At 40.8% G+C, this 21,997-nt stretch overlaps 1 protein-coding gene and 1 long non-coding RNA gene across 9 annotated transcripts in view; one reads left to right on the top strand and one right to left on the bottom strand.

Annotated features, from left to right (window-relative positions):
• The window catches only part of FRS2 (fibroblast growth factor receptor substrate 2), a 118,590-nt gene extending 104,615 nt beyond the window's left edge, over positions 1 to 13,975 (bottom strand). For 3 of the 8 annotated variants that reach the window (XM_070622044.1, XM_070622040.1, XM_070622038.1), the window contains exon 1: positions 13,762 to 13,975. The gene's annotated coding sequence lies outside the window, so the exon portion shown is untranslated. The remainder of the gene's footprint in view (positions 1 to 13,761) is intronic. The other 5 variants (XM_070622042.1, XM_070622041.1, XM_070622039.1 and 2 more) reach the window with 4 other exon arrangements.
• A 22-nt stretch (positions 13,976 to 13,997) lies between these two features.
• On the top strand, positions 13,998 to 21,736 carry LOC139083657 (uncharacterized). The gene is made up of 2 exons (XR_011540549.1): positions 13,998 to 14,486; positions 20,539 to 21,736. It is a non-coding gene; the product is annotated as an uncharacterized lncRNA (long non-coding RNA).
• The last annotated feature ends 261 nt before the right edge of the window (positions 21,737 to 21,997 follow it).

Raw genomic sequence — 21,997 nt, 5'->3', positions numbered from 1 at the left:
AGCACCTGCACAGGATGTAAGAGGACAAGCTCTATTCACACCTTCATAGCTCTAGGGACAAAGCCTGAGGCTCCACCACTTACCACCTGCCTGACCTTGGGAAGACTACTTAACTCTCTAAAGCCTCAGTTTCCTCATCTACAAAATGGAAATAAGAACAATAATTCAGCAGGAACTCTTTTAACAGACCACTGCTTTATCGATTTACAGAAATAAAGCTCTCAATCCCTCCTTCAATCACTCCCTGTGGGGCTGGCCCCATGGCCAAGTGTTTAAGTTCACGCGCTCCACTTCAGAGGCCCAGGGATTCGCCCGTTCAGATGCTGGGCGCAGACATGGTACCACTCATCAGGCCATGCTGAGGCGGTGTCCCACATAGCAGAGCCAGAGGCACTCACAACCAGAATATACAGCTATGTACTGGGGGGCTTCCGGGAGAAGAAGGAGGGAAAAAAAAAAGAAGATTGTCGACAGATGTTAGTTCAGGTGCCAATCTTTAAAAAAAGAGAGAAAAAAATCACTCCCTGATGCCTGCCACAGGTTGACCACTTGCACCTGGTAGAGTCTGCCAAGGAGACCACTTTCTTATATCGTTCCCATCCTCTGCTCTCACCAAATGAGGTGGACACTTAACAAGAGCCAGCTGTTGTTCCCAAACCAGTTCATGCCAACTTTACTCATTACTGTAATTAGGTAATTTAAGACTATGTAAACTGATGAATTATGAGAATAAAAGGGGTTGTTTCTCTGAAAACTATGTTGAGAAGTTCAAAAAGATTCAAAAGCTAATTATTTTTTAAGAAGTTATTATGGAATTAGGTGTATGTAAAACAGCTTTAAAAGAATGGGGAAAAAAGCATAAAACTGCAGAAGGACTTTATAATACGTTGAAAGTGCCTTTAAACCCGCTCCTCTGTAAGAGGGGTACTACGAGGACGTGTAACAGATGGCGCCTCATGGTGTGGGTTATGCTGAGAAGACAATCCAGAACTCTAATCAAAGGACCCAGCCACAGAGAAAAGCCTTGACCCTACAGGAGAAAAAATGGTGAAGAAATGTATATTTGAGCTAAAATTAAAAATGTATCATTTTTAATGATTCTCTGCTAACCACTTTTCAATTACCTACTAAACATCACATATGAGATCTTCATATGCAGCTACATCAAAAATTTATAGGAATACTGTGAAGACCAAATAAAGTAGACTACCTAAGCACAGTGCCTGGCACTTAGTAATATTCAGTTAAAAACTCCTGTTTTAGGGGCCAGACCCGTGGCTGAGTGGTTAAGTTTGTGCACTCCGCTGCAGGCAGCCCAGTGTTTCGTCAGTTTGGATCCTGGGCGCCAACATGGCACTGCTCATCAAACCACACTGAGGTGGCATCCCACATGCCACAACTAGAAGGACCCACAACTAAGAATATACAACTATGTACCAGGGGGCTTTGGGGAGAAAAAGGAAAAATAAAATCTTTAAAAAAAAAAAAAAACTCCTGTTTTACTGCAAAGGTTTTGTTACTGCCCTGACGGTCTACTGCTTTAAGGATATAGTACTGCTATCTTCCAAAACATACAGAAAAGTAAAAGGTACACAATTTCCTTGTTATTCTGTCATTTTTTATATTCATGTACATTACTAGCCATATAACTTCTCTGGTGGCCATCAAAAAAGTGAAGATGTCCAACACGTCTGAGAGCCCCAGGAGACTGGAGTCTCCCAGGGTTAGACTGAACGGCAGGATAACTTAAGGGAGCACATTAAAATGTCAGCACACCCAGCACTGACAGCTGACACGAAGAGAGAAAGGCAGCGAGGCGCCGGTGTGGTACTAGTGGAGGGGGCAGCAGCGCTGTGAAGAGGGAACAGCCAGGAAAAGACTGAGGGGCGTGAGTAGGAGATAATGGCAGAGACCAGAGAGGCGCAAGGCAGAAACTGGCAATCACCTTGCAGGTAACAAGCCTGCAAACTAAAGAGGTGACAGGTAAAGAGAAGGATCTGGTGATTCATCCTCTTGCTCAGAACTCTGAACCGTGGCACAGATATTACAATGCTTTTCCAAATTACTTAAAAGCAAAATCACATTTTAAAAATTTCATGTCATTTTGACATTACAATCAATTTTACTCTTCATGGAAAAACTGCTACCTACAGAAATGCACTCTAAAATTAGAATAATGAAGTACCTTTTCATCTATTAAGTTAGGGGGAAAGCAACACTAATGGCCAACCTAACAAGGACACTGAAACAGTACTAGTAACACCATCCTTTTGAGAAGTAATTTGACCCAATGTTTCAAGACTAATAAACTCTCATATCCTCTGGTTCAATATCACACATCTGGGAGTCTGCCCTAAGGAAATAACCAAAAATATGAAGAAATCTATATGTTCAAAGTGTTTTATGCAACATTTCCTACAATAGCAAAAATTAAGTATGATGGTGACACAGAAAATACTTAATGTAATGTAAAGTACAAAAAAAAGCAGTCAACAAAATTAAGCATATACTATAAATATGATATAAAACATCACCTAAGAAAGGCTGCAAAAAAACTCCAAAATGATGACTGTATTAGAGTGGTGGGTTCAAAATGTTTTTTCTATTGTCTAACCTTTCTGAAATGTTATTTTACTTTTAGAATTTAAACACACTACATTTTTAAAACCTTTAAAAAAGGCTACATACTGTACGGTTTCACACATAACACTCTCAAAATGACAAATCTAGTGGGGGGGTGGTAAATACACAGAGGTAGCACTAGAGAGTTCTGTGGCAATGCAACAGTTCTCTATCTTGACTGTGGCAGTGGACACACAAAACTACACAGGGGATTAAAATTGCTCAGAACGATAGACACACACAAATGCAATTTTAACAAATGGTGAAATCTGTATACATTCTGTAGTCTACTTAACAGTAATGTACCAATATCAATCTCCTGGTTTTCATATTGTATGACAGTCATGTAAGATGTCACCACGGGGGAAAACTGAGTTGAGTATAGGACACTGCTATTTTTGCAACTTTCTATGAGTCTCTACCTCAAAAAAAAAAAATACACGCGCTTGTATGTATAATATTAAGCTTTTTTTTTGAGGGGGTGGGAGATAAGGGAATGTAAAATAAGCCACGTAATATATAACTTCCAAGGCGCTACTATCTACTAACTTCACAAAAGCCCAGAGCAGGCAAATGGTAGTCTTTAGATTGAACGTAATTTACTCAGGTCAGGCTTTAATAAAAGCCTTCAACTTAAATGAAAGTATCAGTCAATTTCCAGAATATGTTTAACTGAATAGTTTTGAATCTCAAACCCTAAACTTACACAATCCATTAAGCAATAGCCCTCAGAATTTTCTCTCTTGCCAGAAAAGTTTCAACAAACATAAATAAGACTTTCTTACACATATTCAATTTAAATATATAAATGACTAATACACACAAAGGATATAAAATTCATCACCTCTGGATTGTGCTACATGACAGCAACCACATCTATCCTAATTCACCATTTTAACCTCAATGCTTACCTAGCAGGTTCCCAACAACTATTTACTGAATCAATTAGTCCATGGGTGAATTCAAGTTCTAGCCAAGATTCAATGCCCAAGTCGCTTCAGCTTTAACTGAGAATGGGAGGTAGAAGGCAGGACACACGAGAACAGAGGGATGCATGTGGACAGGGCCTAGCTTCTACTAATTCACCAGGTCAAAAGATTACATTAACCAACACTACATCCTATAATCAGTGCAAAACTTGACCTTGGGAAAACCTTAAATCCCTTCCTCTCATCACCCAAATCTTAAGGACTTGTTTAATAACTAGGAAAAGAACTGAACTAGTACCATAAAATCTGCCTCACTAATCTTTATAACCTAATGCTTTCAAGAAAGCCAAATTTTCTTTGCTATGTGCAAATCCCTTAACTTTCTGACCTGAAAAATCTCAGCTAGAATTATGTAAAGCATCAAAAACCCCTTCTGCACAAGCTTTAAGCTCTCAGCAATGATATGCATGTATCTATTATATATACTTATACACTACATATATCTATATTCAGATATAAATATAAAATATACAAATAATACAACTACAATAGAACTACTACCTTATAAGGCAGTTAAGTCAGATAGCGACTCATGTCTACATGTTATTTATTCCTTCAACAATCCAAAGTACTTACAACATAACAATGAACAAGACGACATAAAGGAATCCATATGCTCAAAGGCATTTTCTGCAACATTTCCTGTAACAGCGAACACTGAGTATGATGGTGACAGAGTAAATACGTAATATACTGTTAAGGGCCATGCCCTAAGTTTACAGTCTATCTAGTGACTTCAAAGGCAGTTACAGCTAGTAAAAAGAATCTTAAGAAAATCAGGGTTTGAATTCCAGTACTACCTCTTATTAGCTATGTCTCTGAGTCTTAATTTCCAGAACTATAAAACAGGTACTATTGTCATAAAGATTCAAACAAAATCATAAAATATAAAAATGCTTGACAAACTAGAAAGCAGTATACAAATGTAAGGTATATTATGATTGTACTTAGCTTTTCACTAAGAAAAAACAAAACACGTGGACACCTCCCTGTAGAACGCTTATTAGTTTCCTGGGAGAAACAGTAACTACACAGCGAGGAAAGCAGACAACACCTTGACCAAAATTAAAACTCCCAATGAGGGGCAAACGGACACTACGTAAATCCAGATGTGATATCGTGAGAGGGACACATCACTTTTGTAGTAGTCTGAGTGAAAATAAACAAACAGCCTGAATCAAATCGCGAGGCAAATCAGATCAAATCAGACAAACCCAAACTGAAAAACTTTCTATAAAACAACTGACCTGTATTTTTCAATTGCATGAAAGACAAATAAAGGTTAAGGAACTCTTCCAAATTAAGGAGACTAGAGAGAAAAGACAACTAAATACAATACACAGTCACACCGACAGAATTAGCATATAAAGTGTGGATTACAACATTCATCAATGTTAAATTTCTGGAATTTGATAACGGTACTATGATTACATAAGCAAATATCCTTATTCTTAGGAAATACACCTTGAGGTATTAAGAGGTAAAAAAGTATGCAAGCTACTCTTCAATGGTTCACGAAAATAAGTAACAATGTGTGTGTATGCCACAACACAAATATGGCAAAATGTTAAAAATGGGTGATTACAGGTAAAGGGTATAAAGCAGTCTACTGATGCAACTTTTCTATAAATTTGAAATTATTTCAAAATAAAAATTTTAAGAAAACAGGATACTTAACCTCCAGGGATTTACTTATAAGCTCTATGTTATACAATTTTTAAGTACTATTAAAAATCACTCTGCAAAATTAATACAGAGAAAGTTCTACGGAACTTCACACTCAAATTACAAAACAGGTAAGAAAACATGGCACCATGAGCAAGAGCCAGCAAAACATACAGCAGAATCATATCTACAAACCTCAGATATTGGAATTATCAGACATAAAATATAAAAACAAACACATTTAATAGGTTTTTAATAAGTAAAAGATATCTTGAGAACATGACCAAGAAAAAGAATAACACTACCGAAAAAGGGATAAAGCAGTCTTAAAAAAGAACTAAATGAAACTTCTAGGAACAAAAAAATACAGTAAATGAAATTTTTAAAAACTCAATGAACCTATTACAACATGGATGAATCTTGAAGACATTATGCTAAGAGACACAAGCCAGACAGAAAAAGACAAATACTGTATAATCCACTTATATGAGGTACCTAGAATAGTCAAATTCATAGAGACAGAAAGTAAAATAACTGTTGTCGGGGCTAAGAGGGAGGGATGGGGAACTATCATTTAATGGGTACAGATTTCAGTCTGTGATGATGAAAAAAGTTCTGCAGACAAGATAGTGGTCATGGCTGCACAACAATGTGAATGTACTTAATGTCACTGAATTGTACACTTTAAAATGGTAAATTCTATTTATGCATATTTTACCACAATAAAAAAAATGCATATAATAGTTAAAATAAAGTGAAAAAATATAAAAAATTCAATAAACTGATTGAGCAGAGCTGAAGCGAGAATTAGCTAACCGGAAGGAAAGACATTCATTATCCAGAACCCAACACAGAAAGATGAAGAAATGAAAACATGAAAGACAGGTGAAGAGGTGGGGAGGGTAGAGTAAGAAGATCTAACAAATAACAAACTTCAAATACAAGTTCCAGATAGGAAATAAGGAGGATAAAATTTGAGGAGAAAATGGCCAAAAGTTCTCCAAAGTTGGTGAAAGACACCAATCTTCAGATTCCAAAGCCTAGTGAATTCCAGGCATGACAAATAAAAAGAAATCAACTTCCAGATATATCAAAATGAAAGTGCAGAACACCAAGGACACAGAAAAGATTCTAAAATTAGCTGTCATGAAACAGATACCTACAAAGGAATGACAGTTACACAGATTACAGATTTTTCAACAGCAATAAAAGCCATAAAAGAATATTATAAGATGTTTAATGAATAATAACAAAAACTAACTGCTGGCATACACTGCACACTCAGAAAGACCATCTTCAGGAATGAGACTAAGATAAAGATATTTTCCAACAAAAAAAGTTTTCCAACAGACTCTCACTGGAGGAAATTCTAAAGGACATATTTCAAGCAGAGAGAAAACAATCTCAGATCCCAGACAGCAGGTCTGAGAAGCACACAGAAATGATGAGTAAAGACACTTGTAAATATACAGGCGAATCAAAGCTACAGTGTTTAAAACAACGACGATACCTAATCTGTTGTGAGTCAGAACTAAAATAAAGGAAAACTACATAGCTTTGAACTGCCAATCTGCAAGAGAGGGAAATGGAATTTTTTAAATATACTAATTAAAATTAAAAAGAAATGCAAGGAACTGATTAACACAGAATTCAGACGGCAGTCACATGGGAAGCACGTCAGAGAACACGAGCACTGAGAAGTACAGAGGGGCCTCTATGTTTTAAGCTGGTTTAGTGGTACATGGTAGTTCATTTTACAACTATTTACATTGTACATTATGCTATTCTTTTGCAATAAAAACAAATTTTAAAAATCAACACAGAAGAAAAGAATCAGAAGACCAGCGATTACTCCATAAAAATCCAGACTAATTCATAAATGTTGGTCTTTAAAACTTAAAGAATAAAAAGATTCATTATTTCATTCCACAAATACTTCTGGAGTTCCTAAGCTCTGCCTATATAACTGAGCTTGAGGGGTGGCATGAAGATGTCTGACCTCTCTTCTGCTGGTCCTCTGAACCCCAGAGATGCATTACAGCAGCCGCCAGCCACACCTAAACAAACGGAGCTCCTCTGGAACACTAGACACGGCTAATGCTCAGTAGCCGTACTGAGGGCCACCACGCTGAACGGCAGAGAGAACACGGCCATCGCTGAGAAAGTTCTACTAGACAGTGCTCCTATATTCTTGTAACACTAGAAATATGATAACTGAATAATCTTAAATATAAAAGTAAGAACATCTTAAAATTAAATCTCCTTTTAAAGGTATTTTATTTCTATGAAACTATAACTCCGTAGTAGCATTTAAAACACTTTGCTGTTTGTTAAAAATATACAGAAAGTGTCAGAAATTGTTCACCATCCCCTACATCTCACCAAAAACCATCAGAATACAGGATTTTTTTTTTAATGAGCCAAAATTAAATAGTTAAGCATGGTGTTACTAAACTGTAATAGAAGCCATGTCATGGAGATACAAAAGTCCCCAGGATGCACCTATCACCCCTTCTCAGTTGAGAGTGCTTTGAAACACTGTTTACATACATATATAACAGCAAAATGCATATGAATGTTTAAAAATGAAACCGTATAGGCATCATGAAATTTTTTACTTACAACAGGATACTTTTGGGCACATCTCTAGACTTCTGAGCATACCATTAATTCCTGCCATTAAGGGTACTTCAAAGTAAAAATTTAAGCATTGTTAAAATAAATGAATTCTATATGATTTTTCTATTTACCAGAAACAAAGATACACAAGAAAACTCTATAAAACAATAACATTCTTAATATCTAAAGCAGCAAACCTCCAGTTTTCTTTAAAATTAAAGGACAGAGGGCCCAAGCTATTTCAACTTAACCTGAACATTTTGCTTTCAGCATCCTAACACATATCAAAGATTTCTATAGCACTCCCAATTTTTTTAAATTACCTAACCACAAACACTCAAAGGAAATAAAGGTTAAGCCTTAATTTAACAGTCACTTGGGCTAGGTTTGCACCTTAAGTTCCTCCCCACCACTAAGTGAACCAGGTTGTCCACATGCTTCTCATCTAGAGACTGAACGCAATTTCACTAAGCGCTTGTGCTAATAATTGGTCTGTGTCCCCAGGAGGACTTCCGTGGCTCCGCTTACATAACAGATGATGCAAAGTGCTGAACCATTCTTTCTCCAGAAAGCATTATGAATACTGATATTTGTACAAGGTTTACTTGCTATATTAACTAGAAAAGCTTTTCTCGCTCTAGCTTCAACAATCTTTTCTGCAGAAACGGAAAGCCAATCTCTACTACTTCACTATGCCAGAGGCGAGTTATTTATCTTGTTGGCTAATCAACAGAGCAATGACTTAGAGCAGCACCCCTAGACAGCCCCCGCCAGTTTGCCAGTTTCCTCCTGGGATTCTGGTTGAGAAACACAGCCTTAAACAAATAATTTGGAGCAACTTATTTGCATTTAACTGAAAACAATCTGAACTGCTCCTTGAAATGTTCTGTAAGTATTAACGTAAAACTCGACAAAGTTAAATTTAATGGTGGTGGGAATCACAATACAGTCCCTAAAGGGTAACAGAAGGATAGGAGGTACCCCGAACCTAACTTGAATATGGGTAAATGTGCTGGATGAGTACTCTCCCACAATCCCCCGGTTTTGTTTAAGCGAAGATTTTCAGATTTCATAGAACCATAACCTGAAAAAAAAAAAAAAGGGAGGACCAGCATAGAGTTGTCAACTTTTATTTTGCCAAGACATTTAAAAAGAAAGTAACTACCCATTACCATCACCATTATTTCATAAAAGAACTAAATACACCAAAAGTGGGTAAAAGACAATTTTAGAAAAAAGGATTATCCTTTAAATTCAATAGATTTAGCTTTATGAAAAGCTAACTCATTCTCACTTCACTTCAGGCAAGTGAAAACTTCATCATGGACTGACACCACACCACAGTCCAGCATTTGGGAACCACAGGTCTAAACAGCTAACTCCCACTTGGAAAAAGAAAGCCAGGGCAGGACATGCCCAAACCAAATATTAACCTATTCAATAAAGAGGAAACAGAGGCTTGGAGGGGTTTAGGGACTCTCCCAAGGTCACAGACCAAGAATTTTGACACAGGTGTGTCTAATTCCAGAGTCAGAGTTCCTAACCATTTTGCCAAATTTCCTCTAATATTCTTCCACTCGTATAAAGATCCATCCTAATCCAGTCACCTTTGTGACCAATGACAACCGAGGAATTTCCAAGGCAGCTGGGGGGAGTGAGAGGTGTACTCCCTGGCCATCATTCAGACTGAAGCTAAATGGAACTCCTGACCTTTGCCTCATTAATACCAGGCTCAGTGCAACTAAGCCAACCAGCCCAGACAAAGCACACACAAAACCCCCTGCCTCCAACAACCTGATGCAGGGGCCTTAGGACATTCCCAAGTGCCTGCAAAACAGTGAAAAACATATTCCTGAAAAACAAAAGGGACATGAGAATTCTCAAGAAGAAAATAAACACTTCCATGGTAACTGAGTCTAAAAATAATAAACTTGCCCTCAAAAAATTACAACTCTAAGCCTCATTCTGCAAACTATTACAATAATTTACACATTAATACACAGGTTCCCACTATTTAAATATCTAAACAGAAAACCACATGAAATTCTATAAATCTACACTTCTTAAACAGTTTCCAATTAAAATATATGGTTTTTATATATGTATCATTATATGATGGATAAAAGTATCTTATCATTCTATCCCTCTAGGATAATCAGAACATTAGAGACAAAACTACTCATGTTAATCAACATACTTATATAAGAAAGGTGGAAGAAAAATATATAACTATATATCATTTTCTATGAAAGGCATTATTAGCAGCCAGTAGTAACAGGAGGCACAAAAGTTATCTTTGAATATTCAGAGGGTCTTGATAATGAAACCAAAATTGAAAGCCATAATATAAATAAATAGAACACTGTATCAGAGATTTGCTTCCAAATCCTCATATACCACTTGCCAACAAATGTCCAAAAGAAATGACCAAACAGCTCTTAAGTAACAAAAGACTGACACTCTGGACCAAATGATTCTGAAACAGTTTATCCTCCCTGAAATAGGGTGATGATAGCATAGTATTCTTGCTGGCAATGGCAAGAAAACTTTACTTCCCAATTGGATTTTCAATGATCAGATTCTTTCTACTCCATCTGAATCTGCAATGTGAGGGAGCAGTATACACACTATCAAATTTTTTACCCAGGGCATAAAATTATCTATTTAGTGTCTTTTCCTTCTGTTTTAAACAGATGCCACTTAACACAAAGGGTTTTTTTTTCTTTCCCCTCTAAACTCTCCCTTGGCTCTTTCATCTCCTCCTTATATACAGATTCAACTAGTCATCTATCTGTATTATTCCCTACACCTATGTTTAATATATGCCTAGCACTGACCTCGCTCATGAACTACAAACCCACATTTCCAAAAGCCTCTGGGCATTTCCCCTGTTTGGCAAGTATATAAAAACTCAACATATTCAAAACTGATCTCTTCATGTACCTCCTTGCCCATACTTCTAGGAATAGTACCACCACTGCCATCACCCGCATTTACAGTGACTATCATCTTCAACTTCCACTTCCTTCAAACCTTCCCCAATAACCCCTCCTCCTACCCACCTACTAAATCATCCCAATGCCTTGCCTTGGCCAGTATTTACAATATACTGAAAGTCAGCTTTCTACAACAAATCATTCTACACACTACACAATTAGACCTTGGTAGTTTCTCACTACTTCCCAAATGCTGAACTCCTAAACAACAGCTTTTAAACACACTCCACGATCCGGCCCCAACTTACATTTCAAACCTCATCTCCTATTCCTCAAAATGCACCTTATATTCTAAGTAACCTGGTCCCACTAACTTTTCTCTGAGTACACCGTGAACTTTCCCACCTCCACAATGGTGTTCACATCATTCCCTTTATTTGAAAGCCTTCTTCACCCCCTCCTCCCAACCCCTAAATGTCTGTCTTAGAAAAGTCTTACCCTCTGCAATATTGAATGCAGGTACCAGTATATTGGGAAGTAGTATGATGTAGTGGAAACGCACAGGCATTGGTACCAGGCAGATCTGGATTCAAATTGAGGTTCAGTTACTGGCTAGCTACACAGTCCAGGCAAGCTACTTAACATATGTGAGCATGAGTGTCCTCATTATTAAGACGCTTACATGTTGTTGTGAAGCTTAGAAAACATATGTAAAGCACTAGCACAGAGCGTGGTGCTAAGTGCGCAATCAGCAGCAGCTTCAGAGCTCCCTTCCTAAGTATTGCTCTATCTCCACCACCTTCCCTGATTACTCCAGCTAAAAATAAACCCATTTTCCTTTCCTACAACTCCAAACTTTAGGTCAAACCTTCAAGTACTAAGTATTTACATATTTTTCTTTATGTTGTAAATTTTCATGCAAATATCTTACATCCTCTTCTAGATTTCAAATTCCTAGACCAAAGAATTAATCTACATATCCTATAATGCCTAACAGAGCTTTTCATAAAGCACACGCCTTCCAACTAGGAAAAACTTTTAATATGCCTAAATACAATTCACCTCTTCATGATTCCTGACATACCTTAGAAAATTACTGCCAAAACACAAATCTAAGTTGCTATGGCTGTATCTTTATTTGTTCCCACATGGTTGCCTAACAGCTTGATGCCTAACAAAGCAAATGTTCAATATCTGCTGAACTGACTTGAACACAATAAAATTTACAATGTCTAACTGTATCTGATTTTCCCCAACTACCTTTTCTGCTCCTTCAATTCTTGAAATATTTCCCTTCAAAACAACAGTTATATCCACACGTTCAGTATGGATCTATAACTGTATCTACCTGGACTCCTTTTCCAGATTGTCTCAATCCCAATATTCCAACTGTATGCTCTAAAAAAATTAAGCACTTCAAATGTCTAAGAATCTACAGTTTCTTGCTAAATCCAAAAGTTGGGCAACTAAACTTCCTCCACAATTTTTTCCAGGGACTTTAAAAATCATCCATCCTTTGCCTGCTGAAGATCAACAACCCTGAAATAAATGTTCTTTTGCATAGGCAAGCTCACTGAACTTGTCACTTCAGTCTGTTTTCCCTAATTCACAGTATTACCTCCCCTTCCAATGGTGGGAGGAGAGAGAATGAGATAAGTACCCAAAAAACTACAATATGAGTCCTAATATTAGCACAAGATCATAAGTGCAGTCTAGTGTCACTGGTCTCACCAAGGCAATTTGTGTGTACTCTACATGGGAAAGCAATGGCCATCTGCCCAGAGTCATCCCCTGCAGTGACTGTATCCCCTTAGGACCATAACTCAAAAATCACCATCAAATGTTGAAAACCCTTGTTTCCTACAAACCTGTCAGCAGTAATTTATTACATAAAATCTGTTCACTAAAAATAACTACCTATGCATCACTTTTTCCTCTATTTTCAACTTGCCCAAGATAAACACCTCACAAGTTAAAAAAATAAATAAATAAAACAAAACAGAACACCTCTGCCCACCTGTGTGAATCTCGGCACGCAGCAACAGCTGCAACAGTACGCGGAACCTCTTAACAGTTACCGAGAACAATTTTTCTTTAAAAGTTAAGGAAAATGACAGCTCCAACTATGAACGTATACAAACTTGGGGGCAGAGGGGGTATAACAATTCCCCAACCTTCTGCAATCCATTCGTGCAACAAACGCAGACTGAACTCATCGCACAAGTGTGACCTCGGAGAGCCACAGGAATTGGGAGATGAGCAGATTAGAGAACAGCATCATTTTCTTAAGTCTGCAAGAAAATACGGGAACCCACCTGAACTACCGATTTTCTCAAGCAAGCTGTTTTTGAGAAGCGACTTCAACAGCAGCTTGAGCGAGCTCACAGGGTGTGAGACGCAGGAGGCAGGACGGTGCCCGGGGCCCGCGTCTGCAGGACCGGCCCGAGCGCAGTCCAAACCGGTCCCGGGCAACCCCCAGGCGGGTCTGGACGCCGAGCCTGCCGAGGATCGGGCCTCCTCCCCCGCCCCGCCCCGCCCCGGCCTGCGGGCCACCCCGGGGCCGGCTCAGCGCCGAGCCCCAGGTAGCGCGGGACGCGGACCGAGCCGGGGCCCGGCTGCGGCCGGCGTCCAGCTCCCGGCCCGGGGCGCACCCCCGAGCCAGACCCGGAGGCGGCGCGAGGCCCGGGCGGCAGCGGAGACAGGTCAGAGGCACCGAGGCCCCGCCACCCCACCGCGTCCCCACAGCTACAAGGCTTGGGACCCGCTGCCGCGTCCCGCCCACCCGCGGCCGCCGCCCGCGCCTCCCGCCCCGGGTCGCGAAGACCGCGGCGGCCCGCGCCCCTTCCCCCCGAACCAGACGGCCGAGCCCGCAGCGCGGAGCCGGGGCGGGCAGGGGCCCCGGCCGGCGCAGACGGCTCCCCGGCACTCACCGTCGGCCCGGCGCGGCGGGGGCGGGGCGCGGGTGGCGGGCGCTCGCAGGCCCCGGGCTCCGACCCGGCAGGAGCCCTAGGAGCCTACCGAGCCTCCGCGGCTGTGCCCGCAAGGCCTCTCCGGCCCGAATCCTGGAAAAGCACTTCCGGGGGCGAGGGGCAGGGAGGGTTTGGCACCGGAACTGCTCGCGGGCTGGGGCTGACAGGGCCTCCCGGGGGGCGGGGCCTCTCCGCGCGGCGCCCGCGGCCCCGCCCCCGGCTGCTCGTCGGCCCTCCTGAGGCCCTGTCCCCAGCAGCTCGTCAACCCCCGCGGCCCCGCCCCCGGCAGCTCGTCACCCCCGCGGCCCCGCCCCCGGCAGCTCGTCACCCCGCGGCCCCGCCCCCGGCCGCTCGTCAACCCAGCGGCCACACCCCCGGCTGCCCGTCAACCCCGAGGCCCCGCCCCCGGCCGCGGCGGCCCCGCCCCTGCCCCGGGCCTCTCCCATCCGTCTGACGGTCCGACTTGACAGACGAGGACACCCAGGCTCGGAGAACTGAGGGGCGGGGCCCCGCGCGTACCCTGGCCTCCTGACTCCAGTGTTCCCCCGACTCCAGGCCACCTGCTTTAAGAATCCTAAGAGTTAGGTTTACTGAGCGCTTCCTGCGCGTGGGCACTGTGTAAGGAACCGTCCCAAACCCCTGACGTTGGCCTGGTCTCTGCATCTTGCGGAAGAGATCCGCCGAAGGTACCAAACCCACTACCGCCAAAAACGTCGGCTCTTGATTTTATTTTAACTCGTGTTGTGTATGCAAATCTCATCTACTCCTAACAAGAGTTTCACATTCTTTAAGGGCAGGAACCAAATTATACTCCTGTATGTATTTCATCATAACTTGGAATTTCAGCCGAAGCCGAGAGCTGGGGGGCTGTGGAATCTTATTGTCTATTGGATTGAATCTTATTGATCTATTGGATCCTGGAATTTACTTTTACTTTTTCACCCCAAGTTGCTTGGCCTCTAAGCTTCAGTTTCCTCATTTGTAATGTATTTGATGTGTGTGTGTGTGTCTGTACAGGTGCATATATGATCATCTGTACATCATTGTAGGAATTCAAAATGAAAATGCGTGATGAACACTGCAGTGTACCTGGTGCCAACGCAGCACTGGGTAAAAATCACCAATTCTCATAACTCATCAACAATAGGGACAATTTCTCCTCCAGTGGAGTCACTCTAACAGATGGTAATGTGGGTTAGCAATAGGCAATAAGAAAGGTTAGCTAAGGAAATAAGAAAAAAGTAGAGGTTTTGCAATGGAAAAGAAAGAACGTCCTAGGGCCAACCCGGATACTTGTGACACTGTGAACTGAGACAGTATGAGGGCCCACAGAGTCAGATGCCATGCAGGGAAAGGAGGGGGAAAAAGAACAAGGGGTTTCTCAAGTATAAAACTAGGAAGACACTGAGCATCTGAGGCAGATTCTGTATCTGAGGCCACCTACGGGGAGGCGGGGTGGCAGGAATGCCTCAGCATGCATGCTATCTGCAAAACAAATTTAGCAAATTAACAAATTAAACAAATTAAAACTGTGGGGGAGGAAGTTTTTTTAATTTTCTGCTAAGAAAGGCAGGGGAAATGGAAATAATTCAGAACCCTTTATTACAAATTTAAGATGCAAACAATGCCTTTGCTACTGGCTTTATTTACGGTACTGTCTTGTTTATTTTATTTTTGTGATTACAGAGGTGTTTGTAAATACTTCCTTAATACTCAAATTTAAACAGCCTTTCATGCCTCAGAGTGTGAAGAAGTAAAAAACAGAGCCTGGGCTGGCAGGACTGCTAACTTCTCTCTCCACCAAGGGCTCAGGGGGATGGTGAGAGAAGCGGTGAACAGCAGACATTGTCAGGCTCCCTGCGGGATGCAGAAGTGCTAGAGGTTTGTCACTGACACTGGCCGTCTAACTAGTAGCCCGTGCAGCCAGGATCTGAATGTGGGTCTGACTCCTCAGGTGCTTTTCACCTCTGTTCGAGTGGTTCTCAGACCTGAGAGTCGGCAGATTCACGTGGAGATCTTGTGAAAACACAGATGGCTGGGCCCACCCCCGGAATTTCACTCAACCACACTCATGCTTCTGTGACATGTGGTCCCTGGACTAGCAGCATCAACGTCATCTCTGAACTTGTCACAAATGCACATTTTTAGGCCCCACTGCAGACCTCGTGAATCAGAAACTCTGCCGTAACAGATCTTCCAGGAGACTCAGCCGCTGCCTCTACTCTGCTCTTCCACAGAGGCCTCTCTTTCTCTAATGATCCCCGACAGGAACAGCTCTACTGTAGCAAAGCTCTTCCCATTGAACTAAACGACATGGGGAAGCATTTTTATTCATGTTTTGCTCTCAGTGGGAGATAAGGCTAGAAAAAAATTAGTTTTAATGGAGGATTCTTTTTTGATTACTTCAAATTTGTACTGAAATTTAACCAGATAATTCTGGGTTGGGGGTGGAACTAATCTTCTTTGGGAACCACTCTGTGCCAGGGCTTTCGTGCATTTTCTGTGTTAATCCTCACTACACTGCCATGAGGTTTCGTGGTCTTAATTTTACAGAAGAGAAAAACTGCGACTTAGATGAAACAACTGATTTAAGGCCACATTCTTGTTCAGGGGCAGAAATCAGGATTGTTCAGACAAAGATCCCTCTAATTCCCACACTCATGATCTCCCCACTTAGTGGCAGGAGCTGAAGAACCAAATTCCAGTGTGGGTTCCACCACCCCAACTATGCAACACTGAGTCAGAGATTTAATCTCTGTTTCCATTTCTCCATCTATAAATAATGTCATCATAAATCTGCCCCTCCCACACTGGAATGTTAGAACAAATGAGGAAATAAAAGTGTAAGTGCTTTGAGCTTTTTGAAGAAAAACAGTAAAAAGGCAGGTTGCTGTAATATTGTATGTTCAGCTAAGAGTTGCTGTGTGAGCCTGAGTATCGAATCTTTCCTGGTCATCTGCTGATTCATACAGAAGAGGTTCAAAGGCTTTACTTGATGCTGGAGAAACAAGTTGTCTGAGTTCATTTGTCAGTGTCTCCTGTAGGTTCCAGAAGATGACAGAGGATTTTACGCATTTCTTGTAAAAATTACAGGGACTCTCTCACCAGGTTCATGGGCTCCCGGTTGTTGCCAAATTGCTGGCCCATCCTCATCGTAGAGATCTGTTCTCCAAACCCTTTTCTTCTCCCCGTTACAGGCACCCCTCCACCTTCCTCCCTCCATCCACGAAGTGAAGAGTTAAATTCCTCTTACTTTATTATGTAGAAGGATTTAGCTCTCAATCCTCCTCTCAGGCCGGACTCCAGACCTATCTTTGTTAACAGAATCACAGGTTGCACAATTCCAGGGGGTACCATTCACAAAGAATACAACCTGAATGGTACTCCAGGGGGTGCCCATTGCACAGGCTGCAATAGGAATGGTCCCCCTGGAATTGTCCATGCATAACTCCTACCCCAAAAATCCATTGAGGTGTTTTGTTAAACAAAAGAGCCATCTACTTGGGTGTCCACCATTTGCCAATCTCTCAGATAATGGGGTTCTTTGTTATTTGTCTGTTTTAACATGGGCCTGATCCAATACTTCAACCACCAGGGTCATGCCCTGGGTCCTGCACTCTGCTATGGCACTTTTCCTTCTCTTCTGTGACATCATTACCTGCCCTCACACTAGACCTGTAGCTTCTTGAGGACTTTGTCATATTTCATGTTGCTCACCCTTTATTCCTGCCTTGGCACAGGTGCTTCAAAAGCATTTGCTGATTTGAAAAACAGCACAGTGTACTCATATTTATGTACTAATGTAATTGGCAGAGATTTGATAAATGGCCCTCCAATGTGTTGTTTGACTCACAGAGTTTTTTTACCAAGAAATAAACTGAGCTAAAATTTTAAAATTGGGAAATGTCATGTAAAAAAATCCCAATTTCTGGCATCTCTTGAAAATTTAGACACTCTGGCAGACTGGGCATGCCTCCCACGGGACGTCAGCCTCTTCAGCTCAAACACAGCTTATTCGGGTGGTACAGTGAGCTGGCCTCACTCACATGTGAGCTCTCCATGGCGGTGCTGAGTCTGGAGCCCCTACTATAGGGGATCGTATGGACGTTTTGGAGAAACAAGTATATGGAATTTCACCTTATAGATTTTACATGTGCTCATAACTATTTGTTCCAGTGTGTTCCAAGGTAATTTTAAATTGTTTTTCTGGAGTAGGAAATTGTGAGGTACCATGTCATACCATTTCTAAACAAGCCAGTCAAGTGCAGACAACAGATTATAAATATCATTACCGCCAACATTTTAACGGAGTTGCAGCTAATGTTATTTGTCAACTACCTTGGAAATATAAAAGACAAATAATAGCAAATATGTGATTACATTTCATGATATACAGTGATCTTGATCCCTTTTTACTTATTTATTTTTTCCCTGGTTAGAGAAAACACAAGCACGGTGAGCTGAGGTAGCTAGCAAGCGATGGAGCCAGGATTAGAACCCAGGCAGCCTGTCTCCAAGACATGGTCTTAACCACTAAATTAATATTTCTTGAGCCTTTCCCATGTGCTGGAGCCCTGTCTGCCTCCCAGCTGAAGGAGCCGACCACATTTATAGAAGAATGCGTGTATCTCTTCCAGGCCTTTTGTGGGGCGCTGTAATAAACCACACAGATCCTTCTCTCCCCTCCCCTCCCACCCCAAGTCACACTGACATGTCCATAATCTTCATTTTTGAGGTGTACAAACTGCCAGACATCTAAGACTTTCTTTAATTCCAATATAATTCTTGCATGAAGTTTGTTTTTGTTACTGGTTATCACAAAAAGTCCTATACCTATGGTGAGCAAAAGTCATCTTTTAAAGGCGATGGAAGCCATTCGAAGCAATATAATATTGACAGTGGAAACCAATATCTGAGGTAAAATTGTGCTTGTGTGGAGAAATGGGAGATAGCAAGGTTGAATTTGAGCAAAAGTGTCACATGGACACAAATGCAGTAAAAGCTCAAAAACAGAGGACCCCAAAAAGGAATGGTCATCAATTTTTAGCAATTTTACACTTAATTTTTAATTAAACATCGAGAAAAGATATTGGAATTGCCACATTCCTTTAAAAGGTTTAAAGAATTAAATTTCTGTTGTTGTCCAGATTGAGCTCTTTATTGAGTGTCAGGAATTTAAGAGGTTGCATTGCACCATCACTCTTTCTCATGAAAATGTGACCCATCTTACTCTGCCTCAATTTCTCTTTCTGCAAAATATGCATCGTAACTGCATCTTTGTATCGTAGAGCTGTTGTGAGACATAGCTAATAAATGATTATAAAGCACAGTTCTTTGAAGTAGAAAGCACTGCATAATTATTAAATACTATAATAATCATCCTCATAATAATAGTAATTTTCAGCCAGCAATCAACCAGACCCAATGCCTTTAGTCACCTCCCAGTTAGACAAAAGTCTATATGCCAACTATGAAATAAAGTAAAAATCTTAGACCACAGCCTTGTTCCACTCCCTTCCTCCTTCCTAGGCCGACTCTGGAGTCAGTTGGCTGGAGGTGCGTCTCAGTTCTGTCACTTGCTAGCTGTGTCCCAGCTCGCACAAGGTGGTGAAACCTCTCCAGCTTCTGTTTCTTCAACCGTAAAATCACAGTAATAATAACACCACCTCACAGGACTGCTGTGAGAGTTCAACAAGATGGTCCACATAGAGCCTGGCGGACTGTGAGAGCTTAGGAACGTTAGCGATGAGGAGTAGCAGCAGCATCTGAAACACAGCTGATAGAAGGCAGCCATCTAAACATGTCATTGGGTGAAAGAGAAAGGAAAGTGGTCCACTCTATTTGGAGGATGATCTGAGCTGCCCTCTAGGTTACATTGACATTTATCAAAGAGTATGAGCACTTTAACATTAAACTTTGATTAAAAAAAAAAAGGAAAAGTGAGGCATTATACTTTCTCAGGGTGTGTGTGTGTGTATTCATATTTATTTATTTGTTCATTTTTAATGATTGTGCATGTCATAAATGACTACAATTTGGGTATAGATGATTAGGGGAAAAAAGAGAGAGAGTAAAAGAAAAAGGTACAATGCTCCCCATTTCCCAGGCCGGTCCTCTCTGCAGATGTAACCACTGTTAATGATTTGGTGTGCTACTTTCCAGATCTTTTTCTGTGCATTTACATCCATAGAAACAAAACAGAATTACCCAATAGGCAGATGAAATACGTGCTTAAGGCACCAGCTAACCAGGACCAAAAAATATTGTGTAAGGAATTTAAGTTTTTACAAATGCATAAAAATTAAAAATCAGAACTTGAGACTTCCATATCCTTATTTGATTTTAACATGGTTTTAATCTTAAAGTAAATAATAGGCTATTATTTCATATGTGCCATAAACTGTACAATGCTTAGGACGTTTCTTAAGATCTTAATCCAAGCTTGCTTTATAAGTATATATACACTCATATTTTGGGGACCGTAAATATGATCATATTGTTTTACAACTTGCTTTATTTGTGGGAGTGATTTTAAACATAGTGATATTTATTTAGTGGCAATCTAAATAAGAAGGAACTTTCACCATATTTGCCACTTTACCCCACTAAGGACTCTCCGTGCATAAGGACCTATTAGAACAATCTGGTTTTCAAAAGCTTCCTTTCTTGATAAAGCAAATTTCATTTTCTATCACATTTTCAAGCCAATGTAATACAATCCTTTTTTAATCTGCACAGAGCGTATATGATGGAGAGAAATCCTGCCGACCAGGAGCTTTCTAAATGGTGGCTGTGGAGAGATGCCAAGGAAATCTAATGGTACCAAATGCAGAATCCTCAAGTTGCTCTCTAAACTGACAGGAATTCATCCGGGAGCTGGATTTCACTGAGGCAGGAAGTGTTTCACCCACAGAGATAGAGCATGTGTGGAGATTATACTTGGGACCAGGGAATAAAGAAGGAAAGGAAAGCTACGTTGTATCCCAGGAGACAGTAAGAAGAAAACATTCCCCGAGGAGAAGACCAATGACCTTTTGTGAAGGATGAAAGAATGCTTAGGCAATAGTTTATAGCTACATGTATTTAAAATGTTTCCCTTCTAGTAAGTTAACTGCTGACATTTTATTATTCCTTAATAAGCTCAATGCACTTAGAAGATACAAACATATACGTAAAGAGAGTGAGATCCAGAGATATTTCGAAGTAAAAAAAAAATATATATATATACATATATATATAAATAACCCTGGATCTAAACCACTGCAAATGTTATTACACACTTACTGTGAACAGACACCGGGTTGAGGATACAAGAACTCTTAAGTCACAGAGCCTGTCTTCTAAGAATCAAAATGGCAGCTGGGGAGACACTTATGGACTCATAGAAAGAGAACCGTGATTATGTGAAGCATCCTGTGGTAAATGCTGAATGAACAAGAGAGATACTAATCTTTGGAGACCTTTTCCATCATTCATGGTCTTAGGACGAAGTAAGAGCTGGAACTTAAATAGTGTCTTAAAGGATTTGTAGAAATTATAGGAGAAGGAGGGAAATAAAAAGGATGCCAGCTTTCAGAAAGGAACAGAAATAGGAAGTACAGAGCATGCCCAGAAGACCTTGAACAGCTCCTTGTAACTGAAACAAGGGGTTTGGGTAAGCCAGTTGGGCTTCTAGTCTGAGGGGTCTTGACTACTAAATTAAGATATTTGGACATTATCTTTTTAGGCAATAAAAAGTCAAAGCTGGTTTCCTGCCTGTGAAGAAACTAAGTAAAGTATGCTTTTAAAAAAAACTATTTTTTCATGAAGGAAATTTGCAAAACACAGAAAAGCAAAAAAATAAATAAATAAATAAAATAAAAGTCACCTGGAAACCCACCATCTAGATATATGTTACACTTTTGATGGATAAACTTGTAGCATTTTTTTCTAGTCATATTCATGTGTGTGTTTGTATAGAAATTGCAGTTATGTTTTATTTACTCAACATTATTTTGCAAGTATTTTCTCATTAAAAATCCTAAGTGTGGGGCTGGCTCCATGGCCGAGCAGTTGAGTTTGCACGCTCTGCTTCGGCAGCCCAGAGTTTCGCCAGTTCGGATCCTGGGTGCAGACATAGCACCGCTCATCAGGCCACGCTGAGGTGGCGTCCCACATAGCACAACCAGAGGCTCTCACAACTAGTATATACAACTGT

Source organism: Equus przewalskii, chromosome 5 (assembly GCF_037783145.1).
Source record: "Equus przewalskii isolate Varuska chromosome 5, EquPr2, whole genome shotgun sequence".
Taxonomy (NCBI): Eukaryota; Metazoa; Chordata; class Mammalia; order Perissodactyla; family Equidae; genus Equus; species Equus przewalskii.
This window is presented reverse-complemented; position numbering and strand designations above follow the sequence as displayed.